The sequence below is a fragment of the Lycium ferocissimum genome, chromosome 3, assembly GCF_029784015.1.
Source record: "Lycium ferocissimum isolate CSIRO_LF1 chromosome 3, AGI_CSIRO_Lferr_CH_V1, whole genome shotgun sequence".
Lineage (NCBI taxonomy): Eukaryota > Viridiplantae > Streptophyta > Magnoliopsida > Solanales > Solanaceae > Lycium > Lycium ferocissimum.
In genome coordinates, this window is record NC_081344.1 from 69,982,829 (window position 1) to 70,001,870 (window position 19,042).

Genomic DNA, 19,042 nt, shown 5'->3' on the forward strand with positions numbered 1-19,042 from the left:
ATGCACATGAAAATCAAGATTGGAAGTAGTACTTGAACAACATTCTTTTATTCGGAAATTTATTCTGCATTTTCCCTCTTTCTCAAATACATAAACCCGCCGCGACTCTAACATATTATTACATCTAAGGACACGATTCCCTTAAGTCCTCTTCTTATTATCAAGCAAAAAACTAGTAAATCTAAAATCAGTCTCATCAAGCAGACACAACTCTCTCATAGGGACGACGAAATCTAGTAGAAAGCGGGAAAATGAGAGTTTCCTCCCTATTAAACTTAAGCCTCCGCGCTTCATCCCTCAATATCTGATAAGCATTGGCAATGACATCCACGGGCAATCCCCGAACAGCCGAGGTACGACCACTTAGGGTGTTGATCATAGCATTGTCATTAGTGTTGAATGCTATAAATTCACAGCTTCATTTCCAGCTTGTTTTACTATTGCATAGTTCTGTGGCACAACTATACATTGTCCTTCTCTGACTTGGTCATCTAACACTGCTTCTCCTCTGTGATCTACTACTTGAATTCTTGATTCTCCCCTTGTTATATAGATTATGCTGTGCGCATTGTTGTACCAATGGGGTGCCATCACGGAATTCTGCCCTTTTTTTTTTTCAATTCGAAAAATAAAGAATTGATGTTAGTACTTGTCCCTTGCTTTAGAGTGTTATGAAATTACATAATTGAGATTATAGAGGAACAGCGAAAGTGTGCGGTGCTTTCTCAGAAAGAGTTTTAAGTTCTATGGACTAATGCTACAGAATGAAAACTTCATATCTCAATTTTGGACTTCTATAAAATTTTCAGAATCCAACACATATGTATACTTACTTTTACTAGTTAAATTTGGTGTCCTTGAAGTTTCTTATGTAATGTTCACCAAATGCCAAGATAGTTAGCAAACTTATTGTTGTCACTTCAATAACTAATTATAGAACTCAGATCACTATTACTCCCTTGGCTTACACTATTTTCTTATTAGTTTGTTCCAAAAGAATGATAAAGATTCTTATTTTTCCTTAATGAGAAGCTTTTATAGCCACACAAATACTAAGACTTGTTCAAGATAACTAGTTTCAAAATTTATATAGCTACCCAATTTTATGACATATTTAAGACCACAAATTTCAAAAACTTTCGTTTCTTCATTAAACTTTGCGCCAAGTCAAGTATGACCAACAAAGTGAAAGGAGGGTGTAGTAGTTAACTTTTTGGGATTAAAGTTATAAACACAATGTAAAGATTTTTTATACTATCAATGCATCACATTTTAACTCGTGACAGTTACCATTGTAACAGGTACTCGACTAATGCATTTATCTTAGACATTAACCAATAATTACTGACAAGTGACATGATCATCTAAATATTTTATAAAACGTCAGTGCACAGAACTTGAACGGAAGCGGTGACTTACTCTGTAGAAAACTCCCGTAGAAGCACTGAGTCTGAGGAAGCTGATAACTACAAGAAAAATGGTCATTAGTGACGAGAATTTTGGTCCCTAAAAAAAACAATTCTAGTCCTTGAAAGTCAATAGCGACTGGAAAAATCTGGTCGCCTCCCCATCACTATAGGCTCCGCCGCTAAAGGTTAATAGCGACGAGTTTTCTCATCTGGTCCTAAAAGGTATTTCGCCACCAGTAATATTCTGGTCCCTAGAACAGTTTTAAGGACCATATTTTTGGTCTCTAAATATGGGCATTTGGTCGCATTTTGTTGCATACACAATTTATTGGCGATCACGTTTTCTGGTCCTAAAAGTCTTTAAGACAAGGTTTTATCAAGTCACTAAAAGGATCAGAAGCCAGTACTAAATATATTAAAAACATATTTCAATCCCATTTCATCACAATATTATACAACTTACAGCACAAGAAATCAATTGGATTTCAACAATATATTCAATAATAACCATTATTTCATACATATAATTAATTTCAAAACATGGATTAACATCTCATTAGGGTCATGGTACGACTATGATTCAAGTTACCATACTATTTACACAACCTCTTGGGGAAAAAGCTAGCATCCATAGCAAAAAATACAAAATATTGCCTAGCAGTCCTTGCAAAATGATAACTAATTCTTTAACTTACATGAAGTCTTCAAAATCTACATATGGACTTGTAAACTCAAGTCTCCAAAACCTGCAAAATATATAAAATATATACTATAAAAAAGCTATAAAGATAAACAAGAAAATTGGTTAAATAATGAATTAAGTCTAATAGTAACTTAACCACTCACGTGTCAAATATATCAAGTGTAATTATATGCACCTTCAAAGTTGAAACATCAATCCAAAAGGGGCTGCAAAAAGTATAAACAATAATAAATTAGAATGTCAACCAAACAATGTTAGAGAAAAAGCTGACACTCTATTTAAACTTGACACTTATTATAAAAATAGAGAAGTGTAATATGATTGATTTAACAGATTGTGAATTACGTCTAAATTTATAATACGGAACACTCTTTCTTTGTGGCTTTGCATTCACAAAGCAAAATGACACAGAACCCAGCATTGTGCAGAACCCAGCATTGTGCACAGAGCTGACAGAGTAGGTTTACCTTCTATGATGCTCCCCAAAATTGAGGAGTATTTCATAGTTCTTGTATTACTGTAATCTCGTTTGCCTGTACTACTCCCTGGTTATACTAAGCCTTTCCCAGGGAATCCCTTGAAAGTCTTTGCCTCAGCAGCAGAAATATCTTGCATTTTATTATTCTAATCCACAAGTAGACAAGTAACATATTGAAGTTAAAATATTTAACACTAAATGAACAAATATATTTTCAGGGAGGAGCACAGACCATGTCGCTGCCGTTAACTAATCATCCATATCATCATCTATAGCTTCCATGTCATATCATCTGCCATGTATTCAGCATCATCCCCTGGTTGGTGGGACATATTTTATTCCTATTAAATGACCTACAACATCATTGGTGAAAGTTAAACATACCAGAATTGAGATAATGTGCAAGGATATGTATATCCAAATCTTACATTATCTGACACACCTTGTGCCTAAAAAAAATTTACAGAAAAAATGGAAGATAGAAAAAACCAAGGAGGCATGTTGAGAGAATTTCATTTGCTAGACTACTTGTTGAGACTGATATCTCTAGGCCCTTACCTAGCTCAATTTCAATAAAGGACCCTGGAGGAAGAATATTTAAGCAGACAGTCCAATATGATTTCACCCCTCTATTGTAGCACATGCTGCATGGTGGGTCATTCATGCCAACAAGTGAAACAGAAACAAGAAGAACAGAAGAAGCAAACAAAGCCTCAACAACCTCCTCAAAATGTTTGGATATCACATGATCAGAAGGAGAATAGTGCACCTATTGTAGCAGAAACTACTAAGCCTGCTGTAACAAGAGACAAAGGTGTTCCTATTGGTTCAATGACTAAAAATACAGTTGCTCTGGTACAGACTGAAGAGAAGGGGACAAAGGGAGTTGAGGAGGGCTGGAAAATTGCAAAGGGGAATAATAATACAACCAAAACAAACACAAATACTAATAGCAGCATGACTATTGGTAATGGCTTTACCCCTTTAGCAGTCAATGAAGATCAGCAAAACCAGTTTGAGGCAACATCCATCGAAGAAGTAGGGCAATGTAGTAGAGGAGATGATCCAGGACCCACCGAACCCCCTTTATCCCAATGAAGCTCTTTACATGGAATGTAAGGGGGATGAATAAAGTATATAAGCAAAAGGAGTTTATTAGAAGCAATAAAGTAGGTATTATAGCTATTACTGAACATAGAGTTCAAGAAAGAAGGGCAGCACACATCAGCAAGAAGATCACAAATAACTGGCAATGGAGTGCCAACTATGAGGCTACTAGCAGGAATAGGATTTGGATCCTATGGGACCCTAGGACTATACAATTCACTACTCAATTGAAGACATCACAGTTCATTCATGGGATCATTCAGGTACTGAATGCTCAAATGTCCTTTGCTTTTACTGCCGTCTAAGGACTACACACAGTGGAGGATAGGAGACCAATATGGGATGAATTAAGGGCAGTACAGAATGGAGTTCAGGGGCCTTGGCTCTGTATGGGAGACTTTAATACTATTCTTCATGCTGAAGATAGATATAATGGTGTTCCTGTACAAGAGGCGGCAATTAGAGACTTTAAAGAGTTCATTTTCGACACTGGCATGGCTGAAATGAAGATAAGTGGAAGGGAGTATACCTGGACCAATCATCATGTTCATAGTAAAATTGATAAAGCTTTGGTGAATGATCAGTGGATGCTAAATATGACACAAATGGAGGCCCATGCCATGGATCCTTCTTTCTCAGACCACACACCACTGAGCATAAGCCTGATGACAGAGAGAAACAGGAAACCTAGTCCATTTAGATTTTTCAATCACCTAGCTGATCACAAAGATTTTCTGAGGTGTGTAGTAAATGGATGGACTGGACAAAAGATTTGTATTAATATGCAACAGATATGGGACAAATTAAAGAAGGTGAAACAGGAACTTAAACAATTAAATACAAAGGAGTTTGCACATGTTACAACAAGAATAACACTAGCAAGAGAGCAGCTACAGAGTATCCAAGGCCAAATGCAGAACCATTACACCCCCCCCCCGCTATGTTTGATACTGAGAAGGTTGCAAAGGAGAACTTGGAAAAATGGTTGCTTGTGGAGGAAAGTATCCTGCAACAGAAGTCTAGCAGCCAGTGGCTGAAACTGGGTGATTCAAATAATACTTATTTCTTTGCCTGCATGAGAAGTAGGCTAGCACACAAGGGAATTAAGAGCCTCACACGAATGGATGGTGTAACAGTGATTGATGAAGCAGGTATCACTCGAGAAGTGACTGGTTTTTACAAGAATCTACTGGGTTCAGCAACAACACAAATTCCTGCTATTAATCCTGAGGTAATGAAAGAGGGATCAATCCTAGACAGGAAACAACAGTTACAGTTGATTGAAAAAGTGACTACTGAGGAGGTATATGCTGCTCTTAATAGTATAAATGACCAGAAGTCCCCAGGATGTGATGGGTACAATGCACTGTTTTACAAGAGAGCTTGGTCAGTGATTGGTAAGGACATAACAAATGCTGTGCTGGAATTTTTTGATACCGGAAGGCTATATAGGCCTATAAATTGCACTCAAGTTACTCTAATACCAAAGGTGAAAAACCCAACCTCTATCAAAGAGTACAGACCAATATCATGCTGTACAGTGATCTATAAGATAATTTCAAATGTGCTCACACACAGAATGCAGGGAGTTATGGATTATTTGGTTGATAATAGCCAATTTGCATTTGTGCCCGGCAGAATTATATCAGATAATTTTATCCTTAGCCATGAGCTTGTAAAAGGCTATGGTAGGAAAGGAGTGTCACCAAGATGCATGCTCAAGATTGACATGCAAAAGGTTCTGGAGCAGGTATTGCATAGCCTAAATTTTCCAACAAAGTTTGTAAAGTGGATTCTAACATGTGTCACCACTGTTTCCTATTCTATACTGCTCAATGGACAACCTACTAGTCTCTTTCCAGCCAGGAAAGGGCTGAGGCAACGTGATCCTTTGTCACCCTTCCTGTTTGTCCTCTCACTGGAATTCCTCACCAGAAGATTGAAGTTACTCAAGAAAATACCAGACTTCAACTATCACCCTAGATGTGAGAAGCTAAATATTATCTAGCTCAGTTTTGCGGATGATCTATTACTGTTTTGTAGGGGGATAAGGGGTCTGTTCAGTTTCTCTATGAAAGTTTCTTGGAATTCTCAAATGTTTCAGGAATCAAAGCCAATATTGATAAAAGTTCAGTGTTTTTTGGTGGAGTAGCACCTGAGGTCCAAGATGACATTATGAGTTTGCTTGGATTTGTGAAAGGGACACTTCCTATCAAATATCTGGGAGTACCACTTAGCAGCAACAGAATGACTATAATGCAATGTAAGGGCCTAATGGATAGAATGATCGGTAGAATTACCTCCTGGACAGCAAAAATGCTCTCCTATGCAGGGAGATTACAACTATAAAGAGTGTGCTATTTGGAATACAGATCTTCTGGGCACAAATTTTTGTCCTACCTAAGAAACTTGTAGAGATGATTGAAGCAACCTGTAGGTCATTCTTATGGACAGGGGAAGCTAATATCTCAAAGAGGGCTCTTCTAGCTTGGACAAAGGTTTGTCACCCCAAAACAGCAGGTGGATTTAATGTAATTGAGCTTATAGCTTGGAACAAAGCTGCCATATGTAAACACTTTTGGAATTTGTGCAAAAAAAAGGACAAACTTTGGGTCCTATGGGTTCATGAGGATTACGGGAAGAGGTGTAACATCTGGGAGGCTGAGCCAGCACAAGCCTCATGGTTGATCAGGAAGCTGCTCAAAGCTAAACACTATGTGAGTGAAGCTGGAATGAGTATTGATGACTTACTTAGGATGGATGAGTTCTCTATTCGATGTATGTATCACAAACTGAGAGGTGAGTTCCCCAAGGTGCCTTGGAGACAATTGAACTGCAATAACAAAGGTTGTCCCAAATGGATCTTTATCTTTACACTGGCTGCTCAAGATAGGCTGCATACAAAGGACAATTTGGTCAAATGGGGCTGCATTGATAACCAGACTTGCCCTTTATGTAACCAGGAAAATAAGGATGTAAATCACCTATTCACCTATTCTTCAAATGTGAATGGACTGGTGAAGTGTGGAACAAAATTCTAATTTGGCAAGGAGTAACTAGAAGAAGTATGGAATGGGATCAGGAGATGTAATGGGCCTGTGACAATCTGAATGGTGGGGCTGCTAAGGTAGCTGTGATGAGAATGCTCTTACTTGCACTGTTTATCATGTATGGTTTGAGAGAACAGAAGAATATTTCAGCAAAGAGTCAACCTGCTACAAGAATTACTAAGACTATTATTCAAGATGTTTGCTACAGAGGGACTGTTGAGAAGAAGCTGCTAAGGAGGTTGGATCAGTTAAACTACTATCCTTGGTATGTGATCTGGTGATGATATGGATGCTGTAGAGGTTCAATTTTGCTTTGGTGCTTAGGAAATTATACTGAGCTTGTGCTCCAGTACTTAGTAGCGTTTGATTTGTTTAACTGGAGCTAGGATCTGTCTGGTCCAGTTTGTCTCAATTGTTGTACATAATTCTCAATTGGTAATATAGTTCATATTTACCCAAAAAAAAAAAAAAAAAAATTACATAATTGAGATTATAGAAGAACGACGAAAGTGTGCGGTGACGCTTTCTCTAATGAAAGTGTGCGGTGACGCTTTCTCAGAAAGAGTTTTAAGTTCTATGCACTAATGCTGCAGAACCAAAACTTCAAATCTCAATTTTGGACTTCTATAAAAATTTCAGAATCCAACACATATGTATACTTACTTTTACTAGTTAAATTTGGTGTCCTTATGGTAACGTTTCTTATGTAATGTTCACCAAATGCCAAGATAGTTAGCAAACCTATTGTTGTCACTTCAATAACTAATTATAGAACTCAGATTACTATTACTCCCTTGGTTTACACTATTTTCTTATTAGTTTGTTCAAAAAGAATGACATATTCCTATATTTCCTTAATGAGAAGCTCTGATAGCCACACAAATACTAAGACATGTTTAAGATAACTAGTTTCAAAATTTATATAGCTACCCAATTTTATGACATATTTAAGACCACAAGTTTCAAGAACTTTCGTTTCTTCATTAAACTTTGTGCCAAGTCAAGTATGACTAACAAAGTAAAATGAAGGGTGTAGTAGTTAATTTTTTGGGATTAAAGTTAAAAACACAATGTAAAGATTTTTTACACTATCAATGCATCACATTTTAACTCGTGACAGTTACCATTGTAATAGGTACTCGACTAATGCATTTATCTTAGACATTAACCAATAATTAATGACAAGTGACATGATCGTCTAAATATTTAATAAAACGTCAGTGCACAGAACTTGAACGGAAGCGGTGACATACTCTGTAGAGAACTCCCCTAGAAGCACCGAGTCTGAGAAAGCTGATAACTACAAGAAAAATGGTCATTAGCTACGAGAATTTTGGCCCTTAAAAATTCAATTCTAGTCCTTGAAAGTTCCGGAAAAATCTGATCGCCACCCATCGCTATAGGCTCCGCCGCTAAAAGTTAAAAGTTAATAGCGACGAGTTTTCTCAGCTGGTCCTAAAAGGTATTTCGCGACCAGTAATATTCTGGTCCCTAGAACAGTTTTAAGGACCCTTTTTTTGGTCTCTAAATATGGGTGTTTGGTCGCATTTTGTTGCATACAATTTATTGGCGACCACATTTTCTGGTCCTAAAAGTCTTTAAGACAAGGTTTTATCTAGTCACTAAAAGTACTAAATGGATCAGAAGCCAGTACTAAATATATTAAAAACATATTTCAATCCCATTTCATCACAATATTATACAACTTACAGCACAAGAAATCAATTGGATTTCAACAATATATTCAATAGTAACCATTATTTCATACATATAATTAATTTCAAAACATGGATTAACATCTCATTAGGGTCATGGTACTACTATTGATTCAAGTTACCATACTATTTACACAACCTCTTAGTGAAAAAGTTAGCATCCATAGCAAAAAATACAAAATATTGCCTAGCAGTCCTTGCAAAATGATAACTAACTCTTCAACTTGCATGAAGTCTTCAAAATCTACATCTGGACTTGTAAACTCAAGTCTCCAAAACCTGCAAAATATATAAAATATATAGTATAAAAAACCTATAAAGATGAACAAGAAAATTGGTTAAATAATGAATTAAGTCTAATAGTAACTTAACCACTCACATGTCAAATATATCAAGTGTAATTATATGCACCTTCAAAGTTGAAACATCAATCCAAAAGGGGCTGCAAAAAGTATAAACAATAATAAATTAGAATGTCAACCAAACAATGTTAGAGAAAAAGCTGACACTCTATTTAAACTTGACGCTTATTATAAAAATAGAGAAGTGTAATATGATTGATTTAACAGATCGTGAATTACGTCTAAATTTATAATACGAACACTCTTTCTTTGTGGCTTTGCATTCAAAAAGCAAAATGACACAGAACCCATCTTTCTTTGTGCACAGAGCTGACAGATTAGGTTTACCTTCTATGATGCTCCCCAAAACTGAGGAGTATTTCATAGTTCTTGTATTGCTGTAATCTTGTTTGCCTGTACTACTCCCTTGTTATACTAAGCCTTTCCCAGGGAATCCCTTAAAAGTCTTTGCCTCAGCAGCAGAAATATTTTGCATTTTATTATTCTAATCCACAAGTAGACAAGTAACATATTGAAGTTAAAATGTTTAACACTCACCACAACTGCAAAAATCTAACAAGTCGTCGTATAAATGAACAAATATATTTTCAGGGAGGAGCACGGACCATGTCACTGCCGTTAACTAATCATCCATATCATCATCTATAGCTTCCATGTCATATCATCTGCCATGTATTCAGCATCATCCCCTGGTTGGTGGGACATATTTTATTCCTATTAAATGACCTACAACATCATTGGTGAAAGTTAGACACACCAGAATTGAGATAATGTGCAAGGATATGTATATCCAAATCTTACATTAGCTGACACACCTTGTGCCTAAAAAAAATTTTACAGAAAAAATGGAAGATACAAAAAACCAAGGAGGCATGTAACAATACATCATCTTCTTCTCTCTATCCAGGCATCTAACAAAAAGGAGCTACTTATCAAATTCAATTTTCATCCATAGGAAGATTATAAGAAAGGTGAGCATCAGGAATATAAATACTTAATCCAATTTGCATAAAGGATCATAACAAGTAAACTACAATTGCTGAAATAAAATATTCAACTCTATTTTAATATGGTTCAAAAGGTAGAGAAGCCTTTTAGCCTAAATCAAAATAGTGACTAAATTCCCTAGCCAAACTCCAGTGCCAAACTCAGTACATCTTCAGCAACAAACAAGTTGATTTTCACTCACTAGCTTGCAGGAATCACGAAGCTTGATCTAAAACTGGAAATTTTGGACAGAAATAGTTTGCTGAAGTTGCAAATTTTTTTTGGTATTTCTGGTAGCTATTGGATCAAGCTAGACAGTAATACGGTTAAGAAACTGGGCAGGATAGTCACATGTATTAGAAATTGTGTAAGAAAATTGAAATTGTGCAATGCCAAAGTTACTCTGCTCAGCTCATTCCTATTAGCTTGATGATTCTAGTTTCACCCAAAGCAGCCCCAACTGATTTTCAGAAAGATATGAACAAGTTCTTACCCCCAATTCAGATGCAGCTCTTAAGTTTACACTTCAGATAGTACTCATCTTTCTTGTTAAATAATAAAAAGCTATTTGATCGGGAAAGGTCTTGGTTGTGGTGGCAAGAAAGCGGGGATTTAGTAAAGGGATAATGGCCCTATCTTGTTCCACAAATTTTCAAACAAGTTGCAGCTTTCACATATCGAAAATCGAAACAGTGAACAATTCTCAATAGCTTTTAACAGTAAACGACAATCCAAACAGAAGCTATTAATCAATTCTTAGCTCTTAATTTCAGCTCAATTGACAAATTGCTAAATCATTCTTCGACAGCAAAATCTGCAAATTTTACAAGCAATCCAACAGCCAATTATCAACCCTTTGAAAATTATCAGTAACTAGTCAATTTGTCCGCGCTTCGCGCAGTCATAAAAGACATCTTTAAATTTACGAAGTAGGAGTATACAATTTTGTAAATACAATCAAGATACAATATATAAAATTTCAAGCACAAAGATTAAAAAAAATGACATTGAGAATTAAGTTACTATAGTACCATTGCATCATGGATCAACAGTGGAAGTAGACACTAAAGTATCATGGGTAGTCATAAAAGATATCTCAATGCTTCAGATGGGTGATCTCTAACCTTATTTCTAATACAAGTTCCCAATTGGAGGTAATGCGTTTGCAGCAAATGCAAGAGCAACAGTCAATTTTAGAGCAACAAAAATTTTTTTTTTTTTTTTTTTTTTGTTGAGTGTTTTCTATGTTGAATGTTTTCTACTTAAAATCATAAATATTGCATATTCTTTTGAATGTGTCTTAAGAATGATATACATTGACGGATCAGAAATAGTCTGATACACATTAATTTGCTTAGACTATGTGATGCTTATAAGCATTTTTCATAGCACCTTCCTCACTTTACTAATTGAGTTTGTTCCAATGGTATCATTGGTTTTTCTGTCAACAAAAATTATAAGATTTCTTTGTTTCTTGCACACATTTTGTAAAGCCTTTTATAGTCTCTGCAACTTTTTTACTGTAGGACCGTTCCCTATTTCTCCGGTGTCTCACATTATAAATCAAAAAGAATCACACATGTATCATTACTAAGCAGCCGTAACATCCGACATGTAAGATTATAGTATAAATATACTTCATATCCATCTTCAAAATAGCAAGCACAAAAACAAAAGATTGTTCTATACTTCATGGAGGTAAAAGGAAAGAGTTCTCAATCAGTATATTCAATTCAGGAAAAACTTTACCAAATATAAAATGTGCGTAGAACCAAACACAATATACAGATGCCAATGAAATGAAAAGTTGATATGATTTTCCTGGAAAGCACCTGCACTCTAATCGATTGTACACTTGTGTTGTAGGCACTCGAAACTGGAAGCAGGTTGCTGGAGAAACAGATCTTGTGTATCCCTTGTGTCATGTTGTTGAATGAAGTTGAAGGATCTCTCCTCAAGTCTCGACCTAACAGATTCATCTTCCCAATTTGACTCTGTTAGAAAAAATTAAAGAAAAAGAGGAAGTGAATTCGGCATGTTAGTACCTCTTGTTTAAGCAATTAAGTCTAAAATTCTAATCTTGTTCCCCAACCTCAAGCAATTGCTCCTTCCATATACACTCTGCTATTCCTTTTTGTAGTGTTGAACCCCAGTTAATCAATTTAGAAAGTTGGCAAGGCATGTCCATGAAAGTAGGACAGATAGAATGAAACATCAACTAGTTTAGCCTAATTTCGCTCTTGGCTCTTGACAAATAAAAAATCTGAAACAGATAATATTTTAGGATGTTTTCAAGAAAATGAAATTATCACTTCTCAAAGTATAAGTGTGTCCAGCACAACATGAAAAACATAAGTAATATTAGACAAAAAGCAAATTGCTTTATGCGTACTTGCATCTACAAATTCAGCAAAACTAAAGTTAAGATCGACATTACTAGATAGTTTGATTTTCCATTTGCCTGCTCAATGAAGCATGACAGACATTGTATTTTTTTGAAAAGACAAAGGACGATTTCTTAAGGAAGAGCTGCTAGAAAATTATAAAAATAAATTTACATTGCTCTCTATGAGTTGTTGTATCGTAACCTTGAAAGTTCTTTATTATTCCACGTAGAGAAAGGAGGATAACCTTTTGGGGGCTCTACCTGAACCATTGCAATATATGCAAAAGAACGCCTTGATGTCAATAGAAAGCAACATCCATGACTGCAGGATCGATGATTTATCTCGCTGCCTTAAAAGAGGGCAGTAATTGTTTTATTCTGGGTTGCGATGCCATGAACAAACCTGCAAAAAATCAGCTCCGATCCAACATTTTACAATGGACCCAAAGGCCAGTTCTTACTACAACTTTCAAAATGTTAGGCATGATAAATATACTAAGACTAAACATTCTCATTCCAAGACCAGGCATCAGAAAGCATGTCTAGCTATTTGGTTATAATTGCAGGAAACCACTGAAATTATTTAGTCTTGAAATTAAATAGGCTATAAAAGGGAAGACAAAAGGTGAAAGAGTAAACCAAACCGCTTACATTCTGACAAAAAAAGTAGACTAATTTTTCTTCCATTTCAATTTTTTTATAGAAGGGAATAAATGAAAAGAGTATACTTCATATGATTATTTTAATTTGACTTTATACTTGGATATAATAACATCTATAGTAGTATTTCGTGCCGAAACTATTCATTTTCTTTTTCATTTAAATAATAGGTACAATAGTGTATTTGTCCGTGTTTCGCAATCTTGAAAGATAAGCTCATAGTTATTACATGTAAAACTCTCCGATCATATAAGTTACTTAAAGTATTGGATCCAAAAAAATATAGTCAAATCTCATGATATACATGTTTTAGTCGCACATAAATTCTAGGAATCAACGAAACTCAATAAAGGTATTAGCATCATGAAAAAAACTCATTTTTTAAAATAAGGAACTCAGTATTATTCAACAATCAAATATCCAATAATATAACCAGCAAAGAGATCTATTCAACTTGTACTTAACTATTAATTAAGGAATTGGAATTTTTTTGAAACGACAAAAATATACGTGCAATGATAGTTCCATTCTTGCTCTATCTGGCAAAGCATGAAAAGGGAGTGTCGCCTCATCTAGAAGCTTTACCGGGATCTCTGCGTTGAAGCATTACTTGCTCTGAAAAATCTGTTTCGCGCTTGTCACTCCGGTGATTGTGACGAAAAAACAATATAAGACCCAAGATGAGAAAAGAAAAAGAGGGAATATTAATCGAACATGAAGCTTTTTATCGTCGGAACTTCTTCATCGGCGACTAATTTTCTCCCTGCCTTGGTGGTTGGCGCCATTGGAATATAAAATATGAAGGTTTTAATGTAAATTACAAATCCACAATTGAAGAATCTTTCCGGTTTCCATTAGACTGTTCTCTTTTTCCTATTTGTATGATCCATTGAGGGTTAAAACTGCTTTAGTTAATAATGTTTAATGAACAACAAGTTGAACGAACAGGATGAGGGGTTTAAAAAAAAAAGGGAGAAAGTGGCAGAAAATGATATAAATAAAGACATTTAAGAAGAGGACAATATATTAGTCAAGATATATACATATGAAGTGATTCAATCACCAAAATTAAAAAGAAAAAGAAAGAGAAACAAAAAGCCATATGTACAGCAAAGCAGAGGAACCCCGCGTTATACAGTCATGCGGCCAAACTTGGAATCTATAATTGGTAATGAATAGACACAGAGAAACATGAAATACTAATCAAATAAATCTTGAAAGCGAGAAAGAGGATATTTTCCTCGGCGAGTACCTCCTATATTGGTTTCTTCACTGCACTATATGCCATTAGAAATGAAACAGGGGAAGGAAAAAAAGAACTGGAAGCAACGTTCACGGTAACTTGGTAAAAAAATAGGGAAAATTAAGCAACCGTTCTCAGTAAAAAAAACTTTTCTCAATAGAACCTTTTCAAGCAACAAATGGTGAGCAGAGGGGCAGCAAAGAGCAATGCAGGCGAAGTACATAGGTGTAGAGACAGGGTATGAAAAACTTGGGGCAAGTGAGAATCTAAAAGTAGCAAAAGGAGGCGTTTAGTTGAATGAAACAGAACTGAAACGGTTGAAAGTATGAGGAAAAAAGTAGATGGAAGACTATTAAGAGACGTGACTCTTCTTTTTTTTTTTTTTTTTTTTTTTTTTTTTTTAAACCACAACACATGAATAAATTCTGGGAAAAAGCGCCGCGTCACCGGGCCTATCTCGCAATTATATATATATATATATATATATATATATAAGAGTTTTGTTCCTATGTTTTTGCAGATTTTCAATTCAAATTCCTCAATCAACTTTATATAAGCAGCAAATTAGAACTTCAGTAGCAATTAGAGAGCTATGTTCAGTCAACTCCTAGTTCAGTTTTTTCCAACTCAAGATTAAGCTCCCAGTATCGTCAACAATGGGAATTTAACTTCACCTCACATTCGGTTATGAGCTGTAAGAAAATGGTATTCAACATTCCAACTAAATTCGATCCTCAACAGAAGTACAAAGATGAATTTCAATGGAAACCAAACTCAAAGCAGGAAACAGAGCATAACTAGACAATTTATACACTATTCATGATCTAGTATCTCCCTTAAATCGGCCCAGCCCTCTCCCTAAATGGGGGAAAAGTAAAGAAGTTGGGAACAAAATGGAATCAGCAAAGAAATTACTAGAAGCGGATAAAGAGAAAAATGAAAATATAAAGATTGTTCTAGATTATACGAAGAATATCATTTCAATGGGGCAACAAGAACCACAAATACAACAGTAATGCACTTACTCAAGAAACATACTTGAGGAGAAACCAACAACATTTAGTATCTCTTTCAACGTGTTCAACTATAATATACCACACTCCCAAAGCGCGCACAAGAAAGAGATTCCACAAATAAATCTTCTACTTTTTTTTTATAACTTCAATAGCAACAAACAATTTTCTCCACTACATGAAATTGTCACAGTTTAATAAAGACACATGTCTGATTTATATTAGCAAACTCAGTTAAGCACCTCATCAATATCAATTGGTTAGAGGTACAAGCCTGCTGATTAAATCTTCCTTTTAGAAATTTGAGAAATTAAATCAAGTCTAAAATAGTGGGTCGAAGAAAGAAACACTAGCAAATAAAATGACACACACACATACAAGCATAGCTGAAGCAGGTCAGGAGAATAAAATTAAGGAAAGTAAACTTAAGACTTTGAAGCAAATGCTCCTAGAAGCTGCTTGAACTATATTGAAACAGCTCGTTTGAGGAGTAGCGAAAAACAGTATGAGGACAGAAATTATCAATTTGAATGAAGAAATCAAGGACGAATTTCACTAAAATATAAGAAAAGGCTGTCAAATTGATGAGAGCTTAGAGATATTGAGAGAAATGGGGAAGTAAACCCTAGACCCTAAAAATGCTGAAAATTTCTAATTTTTATAATTATAAAATATAAAATATAACTATTAAAAAAAAAAATAGGAGTAGTTTGTTTGGAGGAAAAATTGGGTAGGCCTTCAGTTTCGTTCAACTTACGGGTCGTTTAGTAGGAGGGATAGGATCGGATGGATTATTAATCCAATGGGATTGGAATTAATCCTATGTTTGATTGGTGAGATAATTTTTTTTATATCCCCTCCAATCCCATGTAGATGGGATAAGGTGGGATTAGTAATCCCATCTACATTGGATAACTTATCCTCCTACCAAACGACCCCTTAGTGTATTAGCGACAAGAAATTGATGACTTCACAGACGGGCTAGCCTTTTTGGATTGGCTTATAAGTGGTCAAACTAGCTTATAAGCTGTTTTTTTATTTTTTAGGTATTTGACAAAGTAGCTTATAAGCTAAAAAAGTGCTTAGAATAAGCTAAAAAAAATAAGTTGGGGTGGCCTAACTTATTTTTTTTGGCTTATAAGCTATTCTTTTGTCAAATCAGCTTATAAGCCACTTTTTTTAAGCTAAGTCAAACGGGCTCTTAGTCCCTTCATCATTTTAGAAAAATAAAATCGAGAATTATGGACGAGGAAAAAGGCGGGTCCCTATAGATACACCTTTAGCGACTAGATTTTTACCCGGTCTCTAATAAGCCTTTTTCTTGAGAATTGGCAGAGTGAGACTATTTACAGTGCTAAAATGCCCTGAGTGTGGGTTGTAAATATCAGCACGAGAGGGAATGTCGATGTTCTCTCTAACCTTAGCACTACAGATTGTCTCTTCAATTCCATTCATAGGACCATATTGTCCTTGCTCTTGTTGTTCTTCCTCTTGTTCTTGTGAAAATGGTAGCCTAATTACTCTAATAAGTCCTTCTTGAACACTAACAATGTGACCTCTCATGTCATCTTGTCCTTGTAGCTTCCTTGCCGTTTCCCTGTTATAATAGAGGCGGATTCAGAATTTAAACTTGAAGACAGTGGCAGAGTCAAGAATTTATACAAGAAAAATTTGTACTAAGAATGTCGCACTTAAGATTTATTAAACCTATGACCTAATGCAATTTTTGAAACCTCTTAGCAAATTACTAGAATTTTTACTCAAGTCAAGAAGATTCAACCATTTAAATATAAAGTTAAAATTTGTTTTTTGCCGAATGTAATTTCTTGACAAAGGGATTTAATGAACCCCTTTTTTTCAACTTAGCATCGCCCATGCTTTTTGGATTCTATATTTAAGGTTCTTAGCACTGACTCGTTGCATTCTTAAAATTATGGAAGAAATTTTAGTGGTTTAATTATCATATATAATATACTTATGTTTTGTGTCGAAAACACTGACCTGTCAACACCAAATGCTTCTGATAGAATTTCTACATCAAAGCCACTGAAAACATTGCCAGATTGACATTGCTCCCTTCTCACGGGGCCACGGTATCGCCTCCCTTGTTGTTGTTGTCGTCCTTGTTGCAGGTTCCAGCAATAAAGAACCTCCGTACATATTGTATATAACTTAAACTCGTATCAAGTTTATTACGTAAAGATAATATGAAGAAGTAAAAGGTCTTTCTAATTTTCTATAGCGGGCCAAGAGAACATTTCTTATTCATAGAATCAAAACAAATAAATCTAATGTGACAAATGAGCAGAGGTAAAAAGACGATAAATAGATACATAATTTCAAGTTTGATTAGACAATTAAAAATTCGTGAATGACATAATTTCTTACGTACCCTTGCGTTTTGGTCTAATTGGTTGGCATTGTTAGAGGCATCTTCAGGAACAACTTCTTGGTTTCCTTCATTATATACCCAATGTGCAGCACTTGCTGGAAATGCCATTATGTCACCTTGTCTAAATTGTTCAATCCTTTGATGGCAATCTTGAAGTCTTCTGTTTCTAATTCCCTGTTGAGTTTGTGGAGATGATTGGAATGTTTCGGTTCAATCCTTTGATGGCAATCTTGAAATCTTCTGTTTCTAATTCCCTGTTGAGTTTGTGGAGATGATTGGAATGTCTCGGGGCAACCCAAGTTCAGTATGCCATTAAAACCTCGACCTGTGAATTACATACAATAAGATCATCACTCAACAGAAAGAATGTTAATTACTCTTTCATTTTTTTATCTAGTTCACTTATACTGGATCTTAACTTATAAGATAGAATGAGATCATCACTCAACAAAAAGAATGTTATTATTTCGTTTTATCTAGTTCACTTATATTAGATCTTAACTTATAACATATAATAAGATCATCACTTAGCAAAAGAATGTTATTATTATTCTGCTTTTATCTAATTCACTGATACTTGATCTTAACTTACAACGTAGAATTAGATCATCATTCAACAGAAGAATGTTGTTATTTCGATTTACCTAGTTCACCTATATTGGATCATAATTTACAACATAGAATAAGATCATCACTGAGCAGAAATAACGTTACTATTCCATTTTATCTAGTTCACTTATTCTTAAAATATATATGAAACAACTTTAATAAAAGAAAAAGATGTTTGATCCCCAAATAGAGAGAAAATAGCCAAATGCAGCCCCAACGTTTGGCAGAAATCCCAACTGAACACTCAACCTTTGCGGGGGTCCTATCACCCCCTGGACCTTTTTAAAATGGAATATATTGCTCCCTAAATGCTGAGGTAGCAAAGAGAGTGAGAGACAAAAATAAATTATTAAAACTTTATTTTTATAAGTATTTTTATTTTAATATTTATTTTCTGAGTTTTTTTTAAGCCTTTCACTTTTTTTTTTTTTTGCAAGAGTCTCTCTCTTCTTTCTCTCCTTAGCAGCTAAAAAATAGCAAATGGAACAATGGATTAACCGATCAAAAAGGTTGCTGAAGATGGCGTTTTCCAGGTGTCCTTTGGCCAAAAATATTTTCTGATCAACTCCAACAACAACAACTGAAAAGCCACCAAATCTGGTGGTCTTCTTGTAGTCATCAACAAGATAAAAGAATAGAGAAAAATAAGCTCGCCGTTAATGGCATTCTTCTGGCCAGATTTTAGCGGTGGATCTCGTCGGCGTTGCTTTCAACTGTGTACGCCAGAGCAATGCTGGAAAAATATACAAAAAAAACGAACAGATCTTGCTCTTTTTGACAGTGATGAAGAGCAAAGAAAGAGGGGCTGGGTCGCTGTGGTGTTTGCCGGAGACAGTGGGGGAGACGAGAGGGGTCAAAGGGTTGTACAGTGGTGGTTTGTGAATGGTGTTGGTGGAGAGGGAGACAAAGTGGTGGAGGGGCTGGTTGG

At 35.4% G+C, this 19,042-nt stretch overlaps 1 long non-coding RNA gene and 1 pseudogene across 6 annotated transcripts; both read right to left on the reverse strand.

Moving 5' to 3' along the window:
* The window catches only part of LOC132050610 (11S globulin seed storage protein Jug r 4-like), a 29,265-nt pseudogene continuing 10,223 nt past the window's right edge, over positions 1–19,042 (reverse strand).
* LOC132050611 (uncharacterized) lies at positions 8,427–14,777 on the reverse strand. 6 transcript variants are annotated; one of them, XR_009413475.1, is made up of 5 exons: positions 12,459–13,316; positions 9,402–9,550; positions 9,152–9,366; positions 8,835–8,904; positions 8,428–8,741 (listed from the first exon to the last, which is right to left on the reverse strand). It is a non-coding gene; the product is annotated as an uncharacterized LOC132050611 (long non-coding RNA). The 6 variants fall into 6 exon arrangements; XR_009413479.1 differs by adding an exon at positions 13,368–14,777 and having other exon boundaries at positions 8,434–8,904; positions 12,459–12,600; XR_009413476.1 differs by adding an exon at positions 13,323–14,777 and having other exon boundaries at positions 8,434–8,904; positions 12,459–12,600.